The sequence below is a fragment of the Rhinoderma darwinii genome, unplaced genomic scaffold, assembly GCF_050947455.1.
Source record: "Rhinoderma darwinii isolate aRhiDar2 unplaced genomic scaffold, aRhiDar2.hap1 Scaffold_67, whole genome shotgun sequence".
NCBI lineage: Eukaryota > Metazoa > Chordata > Amphibia > Anura > Rhinodermatidae > Rhinoderma > Rhinoderma darwinii.
The window spans coordinates 260001-286776 of NW_027464227.1; the positions used below are offsets into that span (position 1 = coordinate 260001).

At 44.0% G+C, this 26776-nt stretch overlaps 1 pseudogene; it reads left to right on the forward strand.

The window, feature by feature from the left end:
* Window positions 1-26776, forward strand: part of LOC142728069 (EGF domain-specific O-linked N-acetylglucosamine transferase-like) — an 80849-nt pseudogene that overhangs the window by 49485 nt on the left and 4588 nt on the right.

Below are 26776 nucleotides of genomic sequence, written 5' to 3' on the forward strand. Positions count from 1 at the left end.
ATGAAGGGGCTGCAATGATGATTTAGTTCCTCTGTCCCCTTCACTGTTTCTCCCCTCCTTTGAGCGGGACGGAGAGCTAAATTATTGCTGCAGCCCTTTCATTCCTGGGATCTGTGGGGGTCCCATAGGTCCAACCCCCACCAATCATAAAGTGATGGCATATCCCATCATTATCCTTTTTTCAATTTATAAGCTGGGAATGGCCCTTTAATAGAGATTTTTACATAATATATATATTTATTTTTTTGTTTTATGCACAAATTGCAACTTTTCTATTCCAACTGGTGAAGATCATGAGATTATTTACCCCCTTACGAGTCCTACGATTCATTTTTTTAAACCGCCGTACATTGAGAAGCACAACTTGAAATCTGTTTTTAAGCATTCTGGAGGCTGGAAGATCCTTTTTTTATTGTTTGTTTTCCTCTTGCGTTTGAGCTTAATTTGTTTCTTCTGGGATATTGTCCTCATCGAGATTTTGTTACTTATTTAAAAAAATAAAATAAATCGACAATAAAAGGAGGAGAAGGAATATTTACATTTCTTTTTCTCTCTCTTACAGATTTAAAGAAGACTTTATACAGGAAGGGGAAATGGGAGGACATTGTGACCTTGACTCACAGAAGCTGCTCTCTCAAGGTGATCGCAAGAGCCCCCTGCAGTCTTGGTATGTGTTCTCTTCCCAGTCTTCATAAGTGATGGCATATGTTTAGTAATGACTTGCTGACTGTCAAGGATCTGACCACATGGCACCACCGATCATGAAAACAAAGGGGCTGAGTAGCAGAACCTCCACGGCGCCTGGAAGGCAGCACCGCTGTGCAGGGGAAAATCACAACAATCTCCACAAAGAACCGGGGCCGCTTCAATCGAGTAATCATTGGGGGTTGAAGTGGTCAGATCCCCCTACATCCGCTAATGACCGCATATCCTAGTACTATGCATCTCCTGGTAACATTGCAAAACTCTTTTAGGCCTCACATTTAATAAGAGTTTTACAGCTCTTGGGTCATGACACAGCGGGGCTTTAAATGTGCCCATAAAGGGCAAAAACAGCGGGCATCCTGTGCCAATCCGGGTAGCCCAGTGCTCTCAAGCCCTCTTTATGGGCATTTTAGAGAAGAGGTAGAGAACCTCTAGGTACACGGTGCATGTGATCATCAAATATGCCACCATTACCTTGATTTTTATATAGGGGAGTCTCGTCATTGCTCGTCTATGCTGGGCTATTAATTCCGATTAAAGGAATTTTCTCTTCTCACTTTATAACATATAACAGAGTCTTGTAATTAAACTCCAGCGATATAAATCACAGTCAGACAACAGAGGCCGTTATTATTGTATTCACACGTCCTACGGACAGAATCGATGGGAGTGTTTGGCGTCTCGCTTTAGCGGGCATTGATTGTGGAAATTGCCAACTGCTACATTACCGGCTGCAAACAAATATTTAGGAAACTAAGAATTACTTTCCATGCGCTCAAAGCATAAAATACCGGAGTCGTGCCGATCTTTGCAAACTGCTTTATTACAGGATTCCCAGCAGAAAAATAATCCTATAAAGTATCACCGCTGGGGTCATGTCGTAGGAAGTTCTTCATTCAGCCTTGGATGACATTTGGGTTTCCTATTGGTCTGTTGATGCCGGTATTGGCTGGCAGCCATGATGGTTTCTAGGACTAATGGCGCTTAAGGGACACGTTTTATAAAGTTGATGATTCCACTGAGACGTATGAAAATCAAATGAATGCGATTCTGGGAATCTCTGAATCTTTTCTGGTTATTTTTCCTTTGTTTATATAAAATAATACATTAGGACGTGGAGTCATGCAAGTTATTTAAGAGACTAAAATATTAACTATACAGGGGACCAGCGACATGATTGTCAATACAATTTTACGGCCTTCAAGATCCCAGGGCACATAACTCCTATAAGGGCCTGTTCACATCATCATTCGCTTTCCGTTCCGGGGTTCCGTCGGAGGTTTCCGTCGAGTGAACCCCGTAACGGAAAGTGAAAGTGAAACCACAGCTTCCGTTTCAGTCACCATTGATATCAATGGTGACGGAAACATCGCTAATGGTCTCCGTTCGTCACCATTCCGGCAGGTTTCCGGTTTTCCGACAGAATCAATAGCGGAGTCGACTGCATATGGCAGTGAGAAATAACTGTTGGCAGCGCCATCACGTCTCTCCCATCCCCCTCAACAGAAAAATCAAACAGATTTTTTTTTTAAATGACCTGTGCTGTTGACCAGTTCAATGTGCACTACAGATCCCAGCATGCTCTACTGCCAGAAGGAAATTAATTACATGGGTGTATTTAGAATTTTGAAACCATAACATCTCTATTGGCTCCTCATCGAACAGAGAAGGTGGGAGAAACACACATTGGGTACAATCTGTCCATGCCAATCTATGCACATTTTTATTTTCTAACCTACAACTTGTACAGTGAGAGCTAGAATCTGATTGGATGCCATGGGCAGCACCACTTAGGACCTTGTTGCCATGGACTGCATCACAGAAGCGTCGTCATCCAGTCACGGAATTCTCTGCAGGAACGGTCAGTGCGAGGCAGATATCGAGGAGAGAGGAGCGGCTAAGCACTACTGCGATTATCCCGGCTGGGTTCTTGTTTCTTTTGTTTCTATTTGAATTTTTTTGTTTGTTTGTTTTTGGATCTACCTTCCAGACCCACACTTCCGAGTGTGTGGAGGAAGAGGCAGCCAGATGGCTGCATCGGGGGCTGGTGGAAAGTTCCAGCCCCGGAGATATCTCCATCGTCCCGGGAAGACCCCGTACAGCCGGGAGCCTGAGAGACATCAGAGGCAGACTGGCTTTTTTGGACGTCTAACGGCAGCATTGGGGATCGTGCCATTTCTTAAAAATCTGTGGAGAACACCAGATAAAGAATCGGGCCGATACCTCAAGCTGAAGACTCCACCACCACCACCAACATCTGCAGCCCCCACCTGCTCAGCAATGGAGGAACATCAGGTGCCAAAACCCACCATAACATCAGGTGAGGTCCCGGCCCCTGCCCCATTGCCCAGGAGACCATCTGCCTGGGAGCTGCCACCAACAGCTGCAGTCCCTACCCGTGCAGCAAGGGAGGAACATCTGGTGCCCATACCCACCATACCATCAGGTGAGGACCAGACCACTGCCCCATCTCCCAAGAGACCAACTGCCTGGGAGAAGTTTCTGGCAAGAAAGCCACTAGTCTCTGCCACAAACAGGGGGTCACCAGTAGTGGCTCGAAAATCCAGGGTCCGCAGTGCACCTTATGTGTTACCACCGCGCATTAAAGTGACTGCCAGACAGGTGCATGAGACCCCACTATGGGACACTATGGGTGGTGCATCACGCAGGATGCTGAGAGCCATGCTGAACACGCCATTGGCAGATGATTGCAGGTGCTATGTCAGCGATGAGGGAGACTATGTGCGGTACACCTTCTCCAGAGACACCATCTATCCGGAGAAGGAGTTCCACGGGGAAATTTCATTTCGCTGCAAGAAGATCTAGTGGTGGAGTCTCCTGCAGTGTGCCGGTAACATCAGGGCACTCGCTGCGATTTCATATGATTGATTTTCTGGTTTTGACATTTGGCTTGTTTATTGGACTACTCTTTCTGACTGCTGCCTGCCCTGACCTATGCCTGTTTATTTGACTACGCTAGTTTGCTGCCTGCCCTGACCCCGGCCTGTCCATCGACTACGCTTGTTTGCTGCCTGCCCTGACCTTTGCTTGACCAGCGACTATTCTTCTGCCTGACGATTTGGTACCTTGTGGTCTGTAGATGTGGTTCATTGCCGTGTTACTTTTCAGGGTGATCCCCGCTACATACCTTTAGTGCCCCCCTGCTTTTAAGGCAGGCCTGCACTGATGATCCCCCGTTCTCTCACAGAGTGCTAACCATTACACTATGGAACGTGCTTCAGGTCGTAACCCTTAAACCAGACTCCAAGTCTCCCACTAGAACTCCCCTTTGTATGTTCCCAAGGGTCCTCCTAGCACACGGGTACTTTCAGTGTCCCCTGATTTTCACTGTTGGCCCGCCCTGATTATCCTTGGTTCCCTCCTGCTGATGCTGCTGATGGACAGTCTGGCCGAGATTCAGAGTGCTAACCATTACACTATGGAACCTGCTTCAGGTCATAATCCCTAAACCAGACTCCAAGTCCCACACCAGAACTCCCCACTACTCCCTGGTGTCCTGCTTAATTGGAGCCGCCATGTCTTGCTGATAAGGGGTGAAGGGATAAATCAATCACCAGGACAATGGGAAGTTATTTGATTAAAGGGGTATTCCTAATGTAAAGGACCTGAAAAATAATATAATAATAATTAATAATGCTCCCCATGTGCAGGGTGATGTCAAAACCAATGTTGAGAGTGGTACCTGGCGGTTTTAAAAGAATTATGCAGATTTTACCTTTTGCTCCAACTGGGGTCTTGGTCAGAGACCTCCTCTCCCTCTGACAGTCTGTTATCTGATGTAGGAGACTCCCTCATCCCTGCTTGCCTATCACAAACTGTCTTCTGATCCTCACCCATCTGCCAAGTATCATCTGCCAGTGCCTGTACCCTCGGCGTGCTTCACCGTTGTATTCTGGTCCGCTGGGCCAGCCGCTACTCACACCGGGACCACCTCAAGAGGTAGCGACCTGGTAGTCTCCCCGCAGCGAAGTCCAGATCCCCGTACGGGGGTTAAAGGGTGAAGACTGGGGAGGCTACTTAGACAACGCCCTTAGAGGTGGCCCTAAGCCAAACCGGTGGAGTAGCACAGTGGGTCGACAACCCGCTGGTCATAACACTCGCTGCCTCTTCCTCTGATCAATGAGAGATGGAAATGTCCTATATTGGTGTTCTGACTCTTGAAGGGCCCATGCCTATCCCTGGGACAACTTACTCTGGTAATTGACTCTACTCTGGGCCTCAGTACTGCGATAACTACATCTAATAAGATAGAAGAGGCATCCTTTCCCTCTCACAGTATTCCAGCTGATGGAGTAGACTTGTTTATCCCGGAATCCTCTGCTGACTGAGGAGTTCATGAAGCATCTGTTAAGGACGCAACTAGGACAATGTAATAGAAATTGTCGACTCTCTAAAAAAGGAATTGCTCCAATCAGAGACCATTGCCAAATCACAGAATGAACTGATTAATAAAAATGAGGAAATGGAGAAAAACAATTCTGGACATAGGAGACCGATCCCTTCTCAACCACAATTGACTTTGAGGAATCCTGCATTTGGTCTCTAAGTCACCGACTTCATGAGATTTCTGCCTCCAGATGTCTCCACCGTAGAGAAAACACTGGCCCCAAAGCTGAAAAATCTTCCCCCAGAGTTGGACGACTTTACACAATCTCATCATCACATCGAGATCATTGCCTACAAATGGAGATTCCCATCAAACTAGTAATGTCCAAAAACATCCATCATTATGTCTTCACAACACGGCCTGCAGCTCTGAAAGTCTGAGAGAAATGGAAACTCCTGTCCCATCACCACCGAGATCCTCCGTCACCACCAACATAAAAGAATAATCCCGGAAACTCAATCATGAATGGACTATAGCTGGACGGGGATGGTAAGTCTAAATACTCACTGCTTTCCTGATGATAATTTAGGATGTGCTAATACTCGTTACATGATGTCGCTGCAGGATTCTGTCGTCTGAATACAAGTTCACACGACCACTCTCATTGTTTTACCTTGACCTTTTAGGCTGTGTTCACACGTTGCAGTCATGTCACTGTTTTTCCAAGACTCCATGGCAAAAATGCTTTTTTTTTTTTTTTTTTTTTTTTTTTTTTTTTGCAAAACCCCTGTGTTCTTGCTGTCACGTAGTGCAAACTGCAGAAAAAAATCTGTGATATGACCGCAATGTATGACATCCCCTTTAAGACTATCAAACATTCCTCCTTGGTACTGCCGCTGATCTGCAGATGTCTGTATTCTTTGGTTATGTATTTATTATATTTCAATATTAATCTTCAGATTGTCGCTGGTAGAAGATGGCGGCAAGTACAGATAAATAAATGCTAGTCTTATACGCAGCCTCTAGTTAGTTAGTTAGTTAGTTAGTTAGCTAGTTATACCTGTTTCTTGAAAAGCTGAGTGACTACTAATATTACCAGTATTAAAATTCCCATAACAGTTGGGTCCCAAAAGGCAAATGTGTCTCATCATCGAGCATTACAGGGGAAGAAGTGTAGAACATGGCAGATTTACCTTTCAGGAGTTTGGGAAAGCTGGGTGACATGCCAGTTAAGATTTGTAATGGAGATCTTATTGGTTATGGCCGAGCTTTCTGTTTTATAATAATAATCTACAGAATGTTGGTTTTGGTCTCCTCCGCTCAGGGTTTATAAGATTCCTGATTGAACTTGCTCTGAAATGTTGTGAATATTTCTGGTTTCTTGTAATTCCAGGTTTGCGGAGCTGCAGACATTCGGCTCCCTGACGTTCAGACCCATAGAAGATGGACATTGTGACGTCGTCGTCGAGAGGCCGACGTATATCATGAAGTTAGATGCAGGTAATGTGTACATCTGATTAGGATTGTCACGACTCACGTTACAAGAATTTGGACTTTGATACCGATACTTTGTGTAGTGTTGCGACTCTTGATACCAAAACGATACTTTGCCAACTGTAATAAAAAAAAAAAGTTCCATTCACTGATGTGAGGCTCGGGGTGTGAAGAATCTTGAACCTCCATGTGCCGCACATTAAGTATTTCACATTACTTCATTTTTTTACTTTTTTAAACTTTAATGTACTGGCATATATCTATCTATATACCAGTACATTAGCCTGTGTACTGATGGGTATGACCTAACAACTGCCTGTTTACTAAGTATGCCCTAACAACAGGAATATACGGTCAGACAGCCTTGGTGTCCTTCAATGGACCCTGGATTGTCTGCCCATATATGGTATGTCCCTCAAGCATCACAGGGATCCCCCTTCTCGTTTTCCCCTTCAATGCTGCGGTCAGCTTCGATCACAGCATTCAAGGGAATAGCATCGCAGATCAGAAATTTCTCTGATCTCTGGCAATAGAGCGGAGCTGCGGCTGTGTAATACAGAAATTGCACCGCTCCTGACATCAAGTGTACGCACAGTCAGCATGAGGTGATGCGACCAGCTAATGAGCGGCGGCGCCGGGACTGAAGACCGAATATGGGGGTGTTTTGCAGTGCGCCCGCCATGTTCTCTGTATTCAGTGCCGGCGCTCATTAGTGCAGCTCTGGCCGCATGCTGACCCCACGTGCACACTTGTCAGGAGCGGGGCAATGGCTGTATTACACGTGTATTACACAGCCGCAGCCCTGCTCTGACTACATTTATGTGAAATAACGTGTAGCACACGGACCCATTGATTTCAATGGGGCTATTCAGACATGCCTGAATTTTCACACCGCGAGTGTCCGTTGCGTGGAACTCCCTGCTTGTCCTATATTGGTCCGTGTTTGCAGAACTTGTCGCCTATTAATGTCTATGAGTGCATGAAAACCACGAACAGCACACGGACGACATCCGTGTTCTGTCCGTGTTTCACAAATCAATTACATAGAAATACTGATGCCAATACGCAACGCACACAGACATGAAATGTAGAAAAAACGCTGCGTTTTTAACGTGCACAAATCGGACACGCTCATCTGAATGTAGCCTTAGGCTCATTCACATATCCTTGTCCTTTTATATGGCTGCAATAAACTGACTGCATACAGATGGCTTCCATGGGCAGTCCGTTTTTTTCATTTTTTTTTCACGGACTCCTAGACCAGAATGGGTGAGACCGATCTGCAAATACTGACCGGGATAGGACCTGCCCTGAGTTTTTCAGATTGAGAACGCGGATCCCTGAAAAAAACAGATAGCACACTGAAGAAATGAACTGATGTGTGCATGAGCCCTAAGGCCCTGTTCACACAAAGATTTTTGGCGCTGATTTTGATGAGGAAACCGCATAGCAATCAGCGCCAAAAAACTGCAGAAATCGCCCCCGATGATTTCAATGGAAGGCAGAGCGGTTTTTTCCCGAGCAGCTTTTGGCCGCTCACGGGTTAAAAAAGAGCAGCATGTCCTTTCTTGCCACGGTTCCGCCTCTGACCTCCCATTGAAATCAAAGGGAGGCAGAAAAATCCTGCAGCGTTAGATTCCGAGAAAACCGTGTCAAAAAAGCGCAGGCAGGTCAAGATCTGCCTCAAAAACACAGATTTTTTTTCTGCCTGCAAAAAACTGTGTGAACAGGGCCTACGGTTTCTTCCATGTAGCATCTCAACAATCTCCGGGTACTTGCTGTTCTCGGTAGGGGGGAAATAGGATGCGCCAAATGTTTGCTGCACTCCAATCCCTTTATTTATATTCTAGGAAGGATTTTTAGAAGTGTAGTTCACAAGTCTTATGTAGCCTGGGAGGCGGCTGGCAGGGCATGTGCCAGGGGGTGCTAACCATTTATGAGGCTAGGGCAGAAAACGGAATGTTTGCCCCAGATGAAGAACAGCCGAGGTTATGTCTAGTGACAGCGCAGTCACGGCCTGTGAATAAATCTGTCTAAAACATAATACAGTCAAATTCCTGTAATCCGCCATCTGATAATCTAGAAAGTCTGATGATCCTGCCCTTGTTTCCGGCACAGAGCTGCAGAATAACCAGGAATATAACAAGGCTGGACTGGTTAAAAGACATGGACACGGCTGCTAGGATTAGATTGTTTCCTTTATTCAGCCCTGGAAATGAGTTTTTTATATTATTATGTGACTGTCCAATAATCCAGAATGTCTGATAATCCGGTTTTGTTGATTTTGATATGTTCACAGGAAGAGATGGTAGATTTTAGGAAGCAAATGTGAGTTTATTGTTACTAATATTTGAATTATTTTCTTTTTCGTTGTTCCCAGGTGTAAATCTCTATCACCACTTCTGGGATTTTGTCAATCTCTATATTACACAACATATTAACAACTCCTTCAGCACCGACGTCCATATTGTCATGTGGGACACAGTAAGTATTTTTTTTTCTTTCTTAAAGGGGTATGTGTTATAAAAATGGAGGCGGTGGGGTCCCTTTGTTGACCCTCCCCCTCCTCTGTTGGTCTGAATGTAGCGGTACTGTAACCTGTCATACGTGGATATCCATAGCTTGGCATTGCCAGCATGGAAACTTATCCTCTTTGGACAATTCCTTTTTGTTACAGGACCCTCCAGCAATCATCTGTGAACCTGATGCCAAGTGTTCATTTCCCCTGCAGCGCCACCACAGGGGAAATGAAGCATTACATGCTGCCTATTGAAATCAGTGGGCTCTCTCTGTAATGCCAGGACACTCTTTGTAGTAGTTCTGGCTTGTGCTCTGAAAAGGAGCCCTGCCCGAATAAAACAGAATTCCCTCTTTGGGGATTTGAGATTGGGTTTTCTCCAGACTACCCCTTTAACTTCATAACATTGCTGGTTGCACACGCCCTAGTACAGGGGTCAGCACTCCAGCTATTGTGAAACTACAACTCCCAACATGCACTGACAGCCAAAGACTTTATTATTATTCTATCCACATGCTGTCAGGCCATGCTGGGAATTGTAGTTCTACAACAGCTGGAGTTCAGAAGGATGATGACCCCCATTTTCTATGCCCATCTCGCTGTGTTCATCACGCTGTCCTCTGTGATGCTATGGCTACGCTCGGTACTCCGAGACAATCTGATGTCTCACAGACACCGAGAATGTGCAGCTGCATCCCCCTCCTCTTCCTCCGCTATTTCTTCTATTTTCTGTATTCCTGCAAATATTTTGAGGACTTTTACGTTTTCTGAACATATACAGAGAGCCTGCAGGCAGGGAAGGGAACTGTGGGGGGGGGGGGGGGGAGGGGACATGTTACTTTTCACTAATAAGATGTATTACAAAGTTTGATATATACTCACATGAACTACGGATTAGTACAAAAACATTATCACGATAGATACACTTTAATTAGTTTATAATAAAAAGTTCTACTTTCTAAGGTCAACTTTATAATATATTTTGTGTTTCAACACCTCTCTATTTTCAAAATCCCTGCTCACTGTCAGTGAATGGAAACATTCTTATCCCGATCGTGTCTCGCTGACCCAGGTGCACGGTTTGGTTTCCATTACTGTCGGCCAAGACGTGGCCTCTTTATAGAGACTTTTGAAGCTGGAGTTTTCTGTTTTCTGCAGCACTGACCCAGTCATACACAACCTCGGGGACAGATCTGCTTATTCTTGGGCGTGAGAACAGGAAGCAAATTCTTCTATATTTTTACGGCGCTGGGAACACAGGCTGGTGAATTGCCAAGTGTACATTGTGCCAGTGTGAGACAAGATTTTCTGTAGTAGGAGGAAGAATTTTACTGGAGGCTCTATTAAATGGAGACTTTTATACAGTATTTTGTATTAACCTTGTGCATGCTGGGCAGATCTGATATTCTCAAATTAATTCACCTGCACCAAATTCCTAATTCCCCCAAAAAATATCAAATAATACCCGGTTTTCCATAGACCCTAAGTGGTATCTAAGGCCTGATTTACACGAGCGTGTGCATTTTGTGCCGCGTTTTGCGTGCGCAAAAGGCACATAACAGCTCCGTGTGTCATCAGTGTATGATGCGTGGCTGCGTGATTTTCTCGCAGCCGCCATCATTATGACACTCTGTTTGGATGTTTGTAAACAGTAAAGCACGTGGTGCTTTTCTGTTTACATTCAGAGTTTGACAGCTGTTGCGCGAATCACGCAGTTCGCACGGAAGTGGTTCCGTGCGGCATGCGTGGTTTTCACGCACCCATTGACTTCAATGGGTGCGTGATGCGCGATCAGCACACAAAGATAGGACATGTCGTGAGTTTTACGCCGCGGACTCACACTGTGCAAAATTCACGCACTGTCTGCACTGCCCCATAGCCTAATATAGGTGCGTACGACACGCGTGAAAAGCACGCGCATCGCACGCGCGTATATTACGCTCGTGTACATAATAGACTTGAGTTCAATTTAAACTTTTGAAGCCTTTCCTTTTTAATTTTTACATTTTTCTAATACACTGTCAGTGCGTCAGTCTTCACTGTTGTTTTGGCATTCTATTCATAAATATGAAAATTATTGACACTGTTCATGGCATGAAAAATAATCAGAAAACCTGCTATCTGTTTGTAGGGAACTCCTTAGTTTAAGAGAAGTGCAAAAATCGATGCTGATTTCATAATCTTTATAGCTCCATTTTTCCTGTTGCAGAGCAAAAAATCTCAGATTTCTGTTCACACAGCTATGGGGTTATATATGATACATTTCGGTCTTCTGCAGCCACCACTAGGGTGAGTTTGTTAAAGATCTATTTATTATGCAATTTAATAGCAGGTGCATGTAGGGAGCGCCCCCTAGCGGTGGCTGCAGGCACACATAATTTTACTATTTAAAGGATAACTACACGTTCAACAAACTTCTGACATGTAAGAAGTTTTGATTGGTTGGGGACTCAGCACTGAGAACCCCACCAATCACTAAAACGAAGCAGCTGAAGCGCTCATGTGAGCGCTGTGTCACTTGGTTTCTGTTCGGCTCTTTCCGGAAAGCTGTTGTATCGGAGTACGGGCTCATAGACTTCCGGAAAAAGCTGAACAGAAATGAATTGGCTGAACGCTCACACGAGCCCTTCTGCCGCTCCGTTTTACCGATTTGGTGGGGGTCTCAGTGCATGTACCCCCACCAATCAAAACATGTGACATGTCAGAAGTTTATTGAACATTTAGTTACACTTTAACTCTATGGCTGTGTGAAGGTAAGTTAAAGGGGTTGTATTCAATTGAATTAGAGCAGAGTTGCAGTACTGCAGCACGGCCACTATAGCCACGGAGCCATCTGCTTCTGACACCGGCCACTGCACAACATCTGGCGCCCGGAGGCAGCCTGGACAGCTGATAGGTGCGGTGTCGGACCCCCACCGATCATATGATGATAACCTATCCTGTGGATAGGTCATCAGTATGAAAAAACACCCCGTTCCTGGACAACCCCTTTAACGATTTGGGGCTCTTTATAAGAAAAATAAAAAAACGTAGTCCTAAACCCTATAAAATAAATAAGCAAAATCAGCACAGAATTATAGACATATAAAATAAAAATAAATCCTACACTTTAATCAGCGTCTTCCATTTTAAGAGCTGCTTGTATCTATTGTTCAATTTCTTGGCCCCTTGAGAAGTGATCAGAAAGTGATGACCAGTTCTGCTTATCTTTATTACTATCCTCCCTTCACAGCTCCCAAAATAAATGGTTCAGGGTGGAGATGACCTTCCAGAGCCAGCGATCTCTACACAAAGAGCGCTATTTTTCATTCCGCAATAGAATTGAAAAATGATTTACCAAAGCCAGAGGTCGGCGCACCCCTTCCAGCGTTCACTTGTCGATCAGCAGTTGCACTTGGTCCCATAGGGTTTGGGTGCATTCATGGGCCGTCTAGCGGGATAGGTAATCGGCTTATCTTCCCTGGGCAGATGGTTCTGCTTTCTAAAAGGAAATTGTCTCCGGCAACCTGTCGTGTTCTGGGCCAGACTGTGTCAAAGGAGAAAATCCTGATTTATAATCCACTGTAATTTTCTCAACCATTGAGATGTGAAGCTCCATGGAGACTGAACAATTCTCTGTGTCCGGGATCACAATGACCACATTATCATCTGCCCCTGACCATCTACTCCCTCTAATACGGTCTAGTTCAAGGCTGATAAGTGACGGTTCTGTGTTGCTTTTTTATTTGACATATCACAATCATTCATCTGGTATTATAAAAATGTGCCCCCCCCCCAGCTTGACCGCCACTCTATTTAAAATCCTCAAGGGTTCGGACCACCGTTCTCTCAATCGGTTGGGAATCCCGGCGTTGGGGCCCCCAGTGATCTGACAATTCTCATCTATCCTATGGATAGGTAATAATTGTCAATTCTGGGAATACCACTTTAATTGAGATGCTCTGAATATTCTTATAGCTGGCATAGTGTCTTAGGGTATGTTCACACACAAACTCAAAAAACGTGTGAAAATACGGAGCTGTTTTCAAGGGAAAACAGCTCCTGATTTTCAGACATTTTTTAAGCCACTCGCAATTTTCGCTGCGTTTTTCACGGCCGTTTTTGGAGCTGTTTTCAATAGAGTCAATGAAAAAACGCTCCAAAAACGTCCCAAGAAGTGTCCTGCACTTCTTTTGACGAGCCGTTATTTTACGCGCCATGTTTTGACAGCAACGCATAAAATAAAGGCTCGTGGGAACAGAACATCGTAATTCCCATTGAAAGCAATGGGCAGATGTTTGTAGGCGTATTAGGGGCGGTTTTTCAGGTGTAATACGAGGCGTAAAACGCCCGAATTACATCTGAAACCACTGCGTGTGAACATACCCTTAGAAGTCCAACACACTGAAATGTAACGGGTTGTATGGACTGTATTATAGTCCAGAGCTGCATTCACGATTCTGCTAATTGTCAATGGAATGAGTCAACAAGTTTGTCGACAGACCCACCCCTGAGGGTATGTGCACACACACTAATTACGTCCGTAATTGACGGACGTATTTCGGCCGCAAGTACCGGACCGAACACATTGCAGGGAGCCGGGCTCCTAGCATCATAGTTATGTACGACGCTAGGAGTCCCTGCCTCGCTGCCAGGCAACTGTCCCGTACTGAAAACATGATTACAGTACGGGACAGTTGTCCTGCAGCGAGGCAGGAACTCCTAGCGTCGTACATAAGTATGATGCTAGGAGCCCGGCTCCCTGCACTGTGTTCGGTCCGGTACTTGCGGCCGAAATACGTCCGTCAATTACGGACGTAATTAGTGTGTGTGCACATACCCTGACAGTTTAGCTCCTATAATACAATGGAGCAGTTAGTCTTCTCTACATCAGATCCTGGTATAAGATGACCCTTCCCAGAGTGTAAATCACTATAGGCTCTACAGCAATCTCTGTGCAGACACTGAGCTGACAAGTGGTAGTCTGCAGAATTATGAATGCAGCTCTGGACTATAATACAGGTTGTAATTCAGATTGGCTGGACTTCAGAATTTAGCATATCCTATTTTCCTGAAAAGTTTAGGGATTTGGATTAGGATCTTTGCCAATGTGCCTTCTGAGAGGCTTCTGACAGAGATCAGCATTGACTCCGCTGGTTATTCTATATAGTACAGAGGTGCCTCTTACTTCCTGAGTGAAATTGCGTCCCCTACTTTCCAAATTGAAGATGAGAAGATTCAGGGATGTCTGCCAAGTCCCCTGCAGTCAGAAAAGGGTCCTGTCTGAGGTGAACTTCTCATCTTGCCGCATGGATGGTGCACCCCTGTCTGCACAGTAATTATTCAGCAGAGGTTTTGGTGCAATGTAGAGAATTTGGGATTAGATGCCTTTGTACTAAACACTAAATATGTTTTTTTCTGCAGAGCTTCTATGGCTATGGCGATTTGTTCAGCGAGACGTGGAAAGCTTTTACAGATTACGAAGTTACACACTTGAAAGCGTACGATTCTAAACGGGTAAGATGTTCCAAATGTATTTCTCTTTGTTGTTTTATCATTTTTAAAGTTTTTTTTGTTTTATAGTTTATTGTTGTTTTAATGAAAAGTTTGGTAACTTTATAATATACTTGCTGCTTCAGTTCTTCCCCATTTTTTTTTAAGATCCCTGCTTACTGTCAGTGAATAGGAATATTCTTGTTTACATCCAAAAGCTGAAACCTCATGGTATGTAACTGACACAGGTGCAGGGCTATTTCATTGTATCAGAGCTTTCTCTTGTAATAAGCCATCCTGCTGTGCCATCTAGATGTGATCATAACAGGTTTTCAGCCTCTGGATGTTTACTGTTTTCATTCACTGAAAGCAAGGAAAGACCATGAAAATGAAGAAGAATTGAAATACAAAGTACTGTAGAAAGTTGCTGATTTTCAGCAGGAAGACAGCAGAGAACGTTAAAAAATGCCACAGTGATCAGGCCATGGAGGGTCCGGACAAAACAGAAATGTTAAATTACCATTCCAAGGATATCCTACTATTTTGAGTTTACAGCTCCTATTCAGTCCTATGTCTCCATGGTTACAGGCTACAAGTAAACGCTCTGTAGTTGGATCCTGCAGTCATATTGCAATCCATCTGTCCCCTACTTGCTTGCATATACTTGGCAGGAACAGCAAGAAGTAGGGGACAGTTATTTGCAGGATCTGACAGCACATTGTTTGTTTGTAGTCTGTAACCATGGAAACACAATTCTTCATTGGAGCTGTAGATCCAAAACATTAGGAGATTTTAAATCAAGACTATTTGCAATGTTAATTCATTTTTTATTTTGCATGCAATGGGGGAAATTAATATTAATGGTTACAAAGGTGGACAAGTGACTGTTTTTAATTTAAAGGGGAAGTGCTCTATAATCACGAGCATGCGTGACTGCCAGTAATGTGTGTTATCTGTATTTTGCACTAAAAAATTGCAACTGCTCCAATTGGGAATGGTGATGTATAAAACAAAGTTAGGGCATGACCACACGTGGCGGATTTCCTCTGCAACTGTCCGCATCAATGCCGCACAGAATCTGCGTTGCAGATTCTGCTGCGGATCTGCACAAAATGTGCAGTAAATTGATGCGGACTAGCTGCTGCGGACTGCGGGAAAAGTGCTTCCCTTCTCTCTATCAGTGCAGGATATCAGTGCAGGATAGAGAGAAGGGACAGCACTTTCCCTAGTGAAAGTAAACGAATTTCATACTTACCGGCCGTTGTCTTGGTGACGCGTCCCTCTTTCGGCATCCAGCCCGACCTCCCTGGATGACGCGCCAGTCCATGTGACCGCTGCAGCCTGTGCTTGGCCTGTGATTGGCTGCAGCCGTCACTTAGACTGAAACGTCATCCTGGGAGGCCGGACTGGAGACAGAAGCAGGGAGTTCTCGGTAAGTATGAACTTATATTTTTTCACAGGTTGCTGTATATTGGGATCGGTAGTCACTGTCCAGGGTGCAGAAACAGTTACTGCCGATCGCTTAACTCTTTCAGCACCCTGGACAGTGACTATTTACTGACGTCTCCTAGCAACGCTCCCGTAATTACGGGAGCCCCATTGACTTCCTCAGTCTGGCTGTAGACCTAGAAATACATAGGTCCAGCCAGAATGAAGAAATGTCATGTAAAAAAAGCAAGACGCATCCGCAGCACACATAACATGTGCATGACAGCTGCGGACTTCATTGCGGAATTTAGAATCTCCATTGAAGTCAATGGAGAAATTCCGCCATGAGTCCGCCACTGCTCCGCAACAGACAGAGCATGCTGCAGACACCAAATTCCGCTCCGCAGCCTATGCTCCGCAGCGGAATGTTACGCATCGTCTAAACGAACACTTCTAAATAGAAGTGGAAGTCAATGCAGAAACGGCTCCGCTGCGGATTAACGCTGCGGAGTGTCCGCAGCGGAATTTAAGTGAAATTCCGCCACGTGTGAACCCAGCCTTAGACTTGGGGGTCATTAGTCATGTTTTTCTGGACATATTTGGTAATATCCCCTTTTGTATTTCTGTTCCTTTAAGGACGCTGTGTTTGCGCTTCTGCCCAGAATGAGATACGGGTTATTTTACAACACGCCGCTGGTAAGCTCGTTATCCGGAGATGTGACGGGTGACAGAAGAAGTATTGTTTGAAGACAGGAGATACGTGCTTTATTAGTGCAGTCAATTTCAGCGCTTTTTCTTTCTCTAGATCTCAAATTGCCGCAGCACGGGATTGTTCAGAGCGTTTTCACAACATGTGCTTTTCCGGCTGAATATTTCCCAGGAAACTTTAAAGGTGCGCTATAAATCAACATGAGGGTTTGTTCCCGGGCACAGTTCATTACAGTCATATATATATATATATTTTTCTTTTTTAAAGCCTTCTGTAGGGATAAAGTAGAGCGCCACCATTCTCGTAAATTATATATGTATACAATTATTCATAGCCTGCCAACAATATATGCAGTACTTTTTCTTTTGTCAGACTGTTCAGGAACATATAACGTTAGATGGGAGGCCGGAGACTATAAAAGAGGTGCTGTCCTTATTGCTGCATTCCTCTATTGAAGCGAATGGGCCATCAGGCCTTGTACCCACTTTTATGCCCTTATTTGCATAGCCCTCGGTGCAATAAAAATGGAATAAGAGTTGGTAACTTCTAAACTGATGCAACATGAAAGCCAGTCTGGTTACAAGCTGATCCAATGATTTCTTCCAGTGCAGTCTTCGGCATACCTGACCCCTACTGGTGGGTATTGAGGAAGGCACTTGAAGTGGGGAAAAGCATAAAGATTACATATACAAGATTAAAAAATAATGGCTTCTATTAAAACAGCGCCATCTTGTCCACAGGCTGTGTCTGGTATTGCAGCTCATTCAAGTTCATGGAGCTGAAGTGCAATACCAGGCACAGCCCATAGACGAGTGGTGTTTTTTTTTTTGTCTTGCAAAAAATGTCATTTGACCACAACGTGTGAATAGATCCATTATTAACTGATTTACTTTCATTTTGGCTCTAGGAGGAGAACATTCGAGTCACCATTCTTATACGCAGCACAGAGTTTCCAAAAATACTGAACTTAGATGAGGTAATCATTACCTTTCTGTGGGTGGCGATGCCCTGGGGTCATTTCTAACCACAGACGCTTCGTCTTTGCTCTGTGATCATCGGAAATAACATTGTGGCAACGAGTCTCCCAGGAAATCCGTAAAATAAAAATACAAATTAGCCAAATGGATAATAACGCTAAACATATTTCTTACTGATGTTCTCCCTCAGCTGGTCCATGCCTTGAAGTCTGTCCCACTCTTTCAAGTCACTGTGGTGGATTACAAATATAGGTACGTAATATTATGTTTATAATATCCGAGAACGAGCTGATAATGCTAATCCAAGGTGAAATACACTGCGGGACGAATCCTAAATGAGGCCACGTGATCGTGATCTAGACTTCATAGGGGGGGCACTTTGGACCCCTTCTATGAGCCAGAGCCGGCCCGTCTATGTATTACGTGGTCGGCCACTCATTTTAATGTAATACTACATTTTCCCGGCAGAGACCTCTGTAGGGGAAATATCTGTCCGGATGCCGATAACCGCAGATCACTGGGGGTTTCTAAATCTGTTGCCGTACAGCAGGTTTTTCACCAGGATTTTTATATATTTTGTTGCATTAAAGGGATATTTCTACAGAACACATTTATAGCATATCCATAGGACAACATATAATTGGCCGCTTACAGACCTGCGACCGACTACAATGTGGAAATCCGTGCACATTCACAGCCCCATTCTCCCTGCAGTGGCCAGTTCGCTCCTACACGTAAACTGAGACCATGGGATCCCATTCTCCTAACAGCTGGGGGTCCAAGAAGTGGGGTGTAGTCCTATGGATATGCCATAAATGTATCTTATTGAAATACCCATTGAATTTTATATTTTGCCTCTACACACCTTCAAGGGCCTGCTGTAGGGATTGTCAGGGTCCCAGTGGTCAAACCTCCACCAATCAGTAAGTACTACTTTGCTGAGACTGCTATTTGCAAGAAAACACCTTACAGGATAGGTGATAATTTTCTCATCGCTGGGGGCTCCACCGAACACTCGTTCTTCCTCACTGCTGAACCGCAGGAGGACATTAAATGTAGCGGTGGTCGAACATGCGCTGCCACTCTATTCAAAGTCTATGGGAATGACCGAAACAGCCGAGTACAGCTGTTCCCATTATTCTCATAGACCGTGAATGAAGCGGCAGGCGCATGCTCGATCGCTGATCCATTCAAGCTCATCCTCACTGAAGGGGGTGCGGTGAGGAGGATCTATGGGTCTGGGACCCCCGTTCTCATGATTGAAGGGGTTCCTAGCAGTGGTGCCCCCAGCGATCAGAAAATCGTCACCTGACCTGTGGATAGGTGATAATTTATGATTCTGGGTAAACACAATAAGACCTTAAAGGACAAGTTTTATTAATTACCGTTATCAGGACATTGGTTCCTTCAGTCATAACAGATTGAGCACTATACAGTGAATGTCCGCCCTTCAACCATTTTGTTATTGTAATCTAAACAGGTCCAAAATGAGGCTGATTATTTCTTAACCCCTTCCCGACATTTGCCGTACATGTACGTCATGGAAAGCATTGACTTCCCGCATCTTGCCGTACATGTACGCCGAATGTTTGGGACCGGCTCAGAAGCTGAGCCGGTCCCATCATCACCGGATCTCAGCTGTATCTTACAGCTGACATCCGGCTGTAACGGCGGGGACCGAAATTAGCTTCGATCCCCGCCATTAACCCCTTAAGTGCAGCGCTCAAACGCGATCGCTGCACTTAAGGTGTTTGCAGCTCATCGGAACCCCAGTAATGAAATTGCCGGGGTTCCGGTGGCTGCAATGGCAACCGGAGGCCTAATACTGGCCTCCCGGTCTGCCTAGCGCCGAAGCCGGTCAAGATCCGCCCGGCGGCGGAGCCTGATCGGCTTCCGTAGCTGCCGGCAAGATGGCGCCGGGTCAGGAGCTGATCCGGCGTCATCAGCGGTGGAAGTCAGCTGTACTGTACAGCTGACATCCACCTGTAACGGCAGGAACCGGAGCTAGCTCCGATCCCTGCCATTAACCCCTTCGATGCAGCAATCGAAAGCGATTGCTGCATCGTAGCGGTTACTAGCAGATCGCCAGCCCTGACAGGCAATCAGGACTGGCGACTGCTGTTATGGCAACAGGAGACACAATGGTCTCCTGCTCTGCCATTACGGAAGCCGATTTAGGCCCCGCCGGGAGGCGAAGCCTAATCGGCTTGCTGTCAGTGAATGACTGACAGATCTAATACATTGCACTACATAGGTAGTGCAATGTATTAGAAAAAAAAAATCTGACCGTTGGACCTTCAAGTCCCCTAGTGGGACTTGAGAAAAAGTGTAAAAAAAGTATAAAAAAGTGTAAAAAAAAGTGCAAATAATGAAAGTTTGAAAACAATAAAAGTTTCAAGTAATCAAATAAAACACAATCCCCCTTTTACTCTTATCAAGTCCTTTATTATTGAAAAATAATAATAAACCATATGTATTTGGTATCGCCACGACCGTAACGACCGGAAGTATCAAAATATTATATTATTTATTGCACGCGGTGAACAGCGTAAAAAAAACCCGTAAAAAACTTTACCAGTTTCTGTTTTTTAGTCACTTTGCCCTACAAATGTTAGAATAAAAAGTGATCAAAAAGTCGCACGTATCCAAAAATGGTACCTATAAAAACTATAGCTCGTCCCGCAAAAAACAAGCCCTCATACACCTCCGTCGACAAAAAAATTAAAACGTTATGGTTCTCACAACTTGGCGACAGAAAAAATACATTCTTTTTACAAAAGTAATTTTATTGTGCAAAAAGTTGTAAAACATAAAAAAGTGCTATAAATTAGGTATCGCCGGAATCGTACTGACCCGCAGAATAAAGTTAACATGTAGTTTATAATGCGTGGTGAACGCTGTATAAAAAAAAACAAAAAAAGCTGTGCCAGAATTGCGTTTTTTTTTTACCTGGCCTCCCAAAAAATAGGATAAAAGGTGATCAAAAAGTTGCATGTACCCCAAAATGGTACCAATAATAACTACAGCTCGTCCCGCAACAAACCAGCCCTCATACCACTACGTCTATGAAAAATAAAATTAGTTATGGCTCCAATAAGTCAGGAAATAAAAAAATATGCAGTTGTGCCCGAGGGGAACATTTCTTCTGTTTGAAGAGGCGATTTTTCAAGGACCTAAAATTAGGGAACTAGGAAAGGGAGGGCCCAAACATATCAGCTGGAAGCGACGGTGCCCGTATTATACCAGGACAACACTTCCTAGCAAAATTCCCCAAACTACAAAGGCGCGGAGTGCGGACCAAAAGGGGGATAATAAAGGACGCCATATATCAGTGCGACACCGGCCTGTGCAGAAAGGATTGCTTCACAGCGTAACACACATCTATGGATCATTTTATTGTTTTTTTTTACCCCATTATTATACCACCTGACTATGCCCCTTATATACTCCGCCCGGCTTACATGTACCCCCACATTATAAACGGAAACACCAGTAAGACTCCAAACAAAACTACTACCAAGCAAAATCCACGCTCCAAAAGCCAAATGGCGTTTCCTCCCATCTGAACCCTACAGCGGCCCAAACAGCAGTTTCCTTCCAGATATATGGCACAGTCATACCCGGGAGAACTCTTTTAGCAATTTTTGGGGTGTGTGTCTCCAGTGGCATAAGCTGGGCACGACATATTTGCCACTGAATGGCATATCTAGGGAAAAATATAAATTTTTAATTTGCACCATCCACAGCGCATTCATTTATGGAAAAGACCTGTGGGGTGAAAATGCTCATTACACCCCTTAATAAATGCCTTGAGGGGTGCAGTTTCCATAATAGGGTCACTTCTCAGGGGTTTATTTTTATTATTTCACATCTGAGCCTCTGCAGTTGTGAACCAATACTTTGTAAATCGCCAAATTAGGCCTCAATTTTACATGGTACGCTTTCACTCCTGAGCCTGGTCGACTGTCCAGGCAAGAGATTAGGGCCACATGTAGGGTGTTTCTAAAACCAGGAAACCCAGCATAATAATTAGAGAGCTGTCTTGTTATGGTGGCACAAGCCGGGTACCACATATTGTCCACATATCTGTGGAAAAAATCCCATTTTCACTCTGCAATATCGAGTTCACACTAATTTCTACAAAACACCTGCAGGGTTAACATGCTCACTACACCCCTAGGTAAATGCATTGAGGGGTGTAGTTTCCAAAATTGGGTCACTTCTGGGGGGTTTCCACTGTTTTGGGCCCACTGGCGCCCAGAAACCAATCCAGCAACATCTGCACTCCAAATGGCGGTCCTTCCCTTCTGAGCCCTGCCGTGTGCCCAAACAGCAGTTTATGACCACATATGGGGTATTGCCGTACTCGGTAGAAATTGCTTTACAAATGTTGGGTTCTTTTTTTTCCTTTATTTGTTGCGAAAATGAAAAAATTTGCGCTAAAGCTACGTCTTATTGAAGAAAAAGGATTGTTTTTATTTTCACTGCCCAATTCTAATAAATTCTATGAAACATCTGTGGGGTTAAAATGCTCACTACGCCCCTAGATGAATTCCTCAAGAGGTGTAGTTTCCTAAATGGTGTCACTTTTTGGGCGTTTTCATTGTTTTTTCCCCTCAGGGGCTTTGCAAATGTGACATGGCCGCCGCAAACCATTCCTGCTCAATGTGATCTCAAAAAGCCAAATAGCGCTCTTTCCCTTCTAAGCCAAGCCGTGTCTCCAAACAGCCGTTTATTACCACATGTGGGGCATTGTTTTACTCGGGAGAAATTGCTTTACAAATGTTGTGGTGCTTTTTCTCCTTCAGTCCTTGTGGAAATGAGTAAAAATAAGCTAAACCTACATTTTCTTTGAAAAAATGTTGATTTTTATTTTCAGGGCCTACTTCCAATAATTTCTGCAAAAAACCTGTGGAGTCAAATCGCTCACTATACCCCTAGATAATTTCCTCAATGGGTGTAGTCTCCAAAATGGGGTCACTTGTGGGGGGTTTCCACTGTTTTGTCTCCTCAGGGACTTCGTAAATGTGACATGGCCTCCGCAAACCATTCCTGCTAAACTTGAGCTCCAAAAGCGAAATAGCGCACTTTCCCTTCTCAGCCCTGCCGTGTCGCCAAATAACCGTTTATTACCACATGTGGGGTATTGTTTTACTCGGGAGAGATTGGTTTACAAATTTTACAGTGCTTTTTCTCCTTCAGTCCTTGTGGAAATGAGAAAAAATTAGCTAAACCTACATTTTCTTTGAAGAAATGTTGATTTTAATTTTCACGGCCTACTTCCAATAATTTCTGTAAAAAACCTGTGCGGTCAAAATGCTCACTGTACCCCTAGATAATTTCCTCAATGGGTGTAGTTTCCCAGATGGGGTCACTTTTGGGGGATTTTGACTGTTTTAGCACTGCAAGAGCCCTTCAAACCTGACATGATGCCTAAAATATATTCTAACAAAAATAAGGCCCCAAAATCCACTAGGTGCTCCTTTGCTTCTGAGGCCGGTGCGTCAGTCCAGTAGCACGCTACGGCCACATGTGGGATATTTCCTAAAACTGCAGAAACTGGGCAACAAATATTGAGTTGCATTTCTCTTGTAAAACCTTCTGTGTTATAAAAAAAATTGTACTAAAAATTTATTTCTGCAAAAAAATATGAAATTTGTACATTTCACCTCTACTTTGCTTTAATTCCTGTGACATGTGTAAAGGGTTAAGACATTTTCTAAATGCTGTTTTGAATACTTTGAGGGGTGAAGTTTTTAAAATGGGGTGACTTTTTGGGGGTTTCTAATATATAAGGCCCTCAACGCCACTTCACAACTGAACTGGCCCCTGTAAAAATGGCCTTTTGAAATTTTCTTGAAAATGTGAGAAATTGCTGCTAAAGTTCTAAGCCTTGTAACGTCCTAGAAAAATAAAAGGATGTTCAAAAAACGATGCCAATCTAAAGTAGACATATGGGGGATGTTAATTAGCAACAATTTTGTGTGTTATAACTGCCTGTCTTACAAGCAGATACATTTAAATTGGGAAAAATGCTAATTTTTGCAATTTTTCGCTAAATTTTGGTGTTTTTCACAATTAAATACTGAACATATCGAGCAAATTTTGCCAGTAACTTAAAGTCCAATGTGTCACGAGAAAAGAATCTCAGAATCGCTTGGATAGGTGAAAGCATTCCGGAGTTATTACCACATAAAGTGACACATGTCAGATTTGAAAAATGAGGCCCGGTCAGGAAGGTCAAAAGTGGCTAAAGAGGGAAGGGGTTAAAGAGTAACTAAACGTTCAACAAACTTCTCACATGTCATAGTAACACGTCAGAAGTTTTGATTGGTTGGGTGTCTGAGCACTGAGACCCCCACCAATCGCTAAAATGAAGCGGCAGAAGCGCTAAGCAGGTTCATTTCTGTTTGGCTTTTTCCGGAAAGCCGATGTAGCGGTGTACGAGTTCATAGACTTTCTATTGAGTCTGTACACCGCTACATCGATTTCCAGAAAGAGCCGAACAGAAATGAAGGGGCTGAACGCTCACACGAGAACTTCTGCCGCTTCGTTTTAGCGATTGGTGGGAGTTTCAGTGCTTGGACCTCCACCAATCAAAACTTCTGACATGTCACTATGACATGTCAGAAGTTTGAACATTTACTTACCCTTTAAGGGTATGTGCACACACACTAATTACGTCCGTAATTGACGGACGTATTTCGGCCGCAAGTAGTGGACCGAACACAGTGCAGGGAGCCGGGCTCCTAGCATCATACTTATGTACGATGCTCGGAGTCCCTGCCTCTCCGTGGAACTACTGTCCCGTTCTGAAAACATGATTACAGTACGGGACAGTTGTCCGGCAGCGAGGCAGGGACTCCTAGCATCGTACATAACTATGATGCTAGGAGCCCGGCTCCCTGCACTGAGTTCGGTCCGGTACTTGCGGCCGAAATACGTCCGTCAATTACGGACGTAATTAGTGTGTGTGCACATACCCTAATATATATTAATGGTGTTTTTTTTCTGATACAGAGCTCCAAATCCCCTGCAAAGACATAATATTTTTTTATTTTCACTTTCTTTTTCATTTTAAATTCTTTATTAAATATCAATAAAAGAAAACAAACATTATCGTATCCAGTACTTACAGACACCATGTAGACAACTCCTTCAGACAACATATCAATTCGACTGCGCTGTTGATGCTGCCAAAAAAACGGAAACCTTAAGGAACGGAGACAAACGGAAACCATTAGCAACGGAAGCGTTACCATTGAAATCACTGGTAAGGCTAACGGAAAGCTATGGTTTCCGTCTGGTTTCCGTTTGTGGGTTCTCCTGACGGAAAGGTTTGACGGAACCACGAATGGAACCCCGAGGCAGATGTGAACGAAGCCTCACTTCAATGGAGGTTTACTGCAATACCAGACACAACCTATGGACAGGTGTGGCGCTATTTCTGGGAAAAAGCAGCCATGATTTTCTAATCCTGTATAACCCCTCTCTGTCTATGTAGCAATTTGAAGTTCTAAAAGGCAATGTATTGATAGTTCTCTCCATAACTGCAAACCCTTCATTGTATGTTTCTCTAGATCTCTTGGATTCCTTGAACAGCTGAAGATCACACATAACTCTGACATATTTATTGGGCTTCACGGGGCCGGACTGACTCATTTACCCTTTTTACCAAACTGGGCAGTTATATTTGAGCTGTAAGTCATTTTCTGTGTTCTCGTGTGTAATATGGTTGCCTCTCCTAGAATGTCTTCTCCTTTTGCATTAGGAAATTGCATGACTAGCAATTCCTTCATATATTGTTATTGTCATCGTCTTCTATTCGGGTGAGGGGCCCTGTGCTGCAAATACAGAGAGTGTGAGTCCCTGAAGGGTCCTGATTGGATTGCACCAGTTTGTAAAGGGAGAGTTTTCCATAACAACATTATATTTAAGAATTACTATGTGTGTCTGACTGCAGAAAGTCGGCCTTCATTGCTATACTAGACAATCCTTAATGTCTATTGCGCAACAACTAGTGGCGTACCTACTGTAGAGGCAGACCCTATGACCACGCTAACGGGCCCATGGTAAAAGAGGGCCCGGAACTGGACAACTTCTACGGCTTCCTTTAAAACACTGTCTCCGTGTTTACTTGCAGCCACCACTAGGGGGAGCTCACTGCATATAGATTTATACAACTCCCATTGAGTTCAATACATATACAGTGAGCTCCCCCTAGTGGCGGTAGGGGAAGCAGGGAATTTGGAGTTTGTGAAAAGCAGAGCCCCAACCCCTATTTTCAAAAGAACAGTGAACATTAACTTAAAAAAAAAAATAGTTGGAGCTTTCAGTAGGGGGAATTCTGAATTTAGATATGGGGCACTATGGTTTCTGTGTATGCCCCTGATGATGACCTTATACTAATGGTCCTGTTGGTGCAAATGTTTCAGCAGTACAGCTTTTAGAGCTAGTTTTTTTTTTTTTAAGCAAGCGTGCTGATCTGTCCATATATTCACATTTCTAGAAATGGCCTACCATGACGACACAGAATGGAATTTTCAATAAATATTTATAGACTTTAAAAATAAAAGCTAAGTTCTTTTCCCACGAGTCATTTGTGCAAGGTCAGCTCGGCATTCACGCAGCCCATATCTGTATGTGGATTATCAGAATCTGCCTATACCAGCGTCCATTAATCACAATGACAATGTCCCAGATCCATTAGTACATGTGCACCTCTGACTTGGTGTATTAGTAATCTTACCCTATTAATCGGGCACTTCAGAACAGAAGGGTTATATCAAATATTTAGAATAGGCATGATGAGAATTTGACATGTTGTATTGATACACATAGCATTTAATATACAAGACAAAACGTATAGAACCGCTAATTTTGAGAATTTTAGGAAGATTGCAGGACCAACCTTTGCCATTATGTATTTGTATCGAAATTCATGCACGGTAAACACGTGGCATTGCAGTATAATAGCCATTTTTGCTTTTGCAAAACTCATTCAGTGGGTGCGTGGCATAACTAATGCACCTCCAGCATACGTTGCGCTGTGCGCCCTCTAGAGGGGTGAATGGGTAAAATGTTGCCTTTAGATTCAGGCATGTTAGTAGCGAATAATGCAGAGT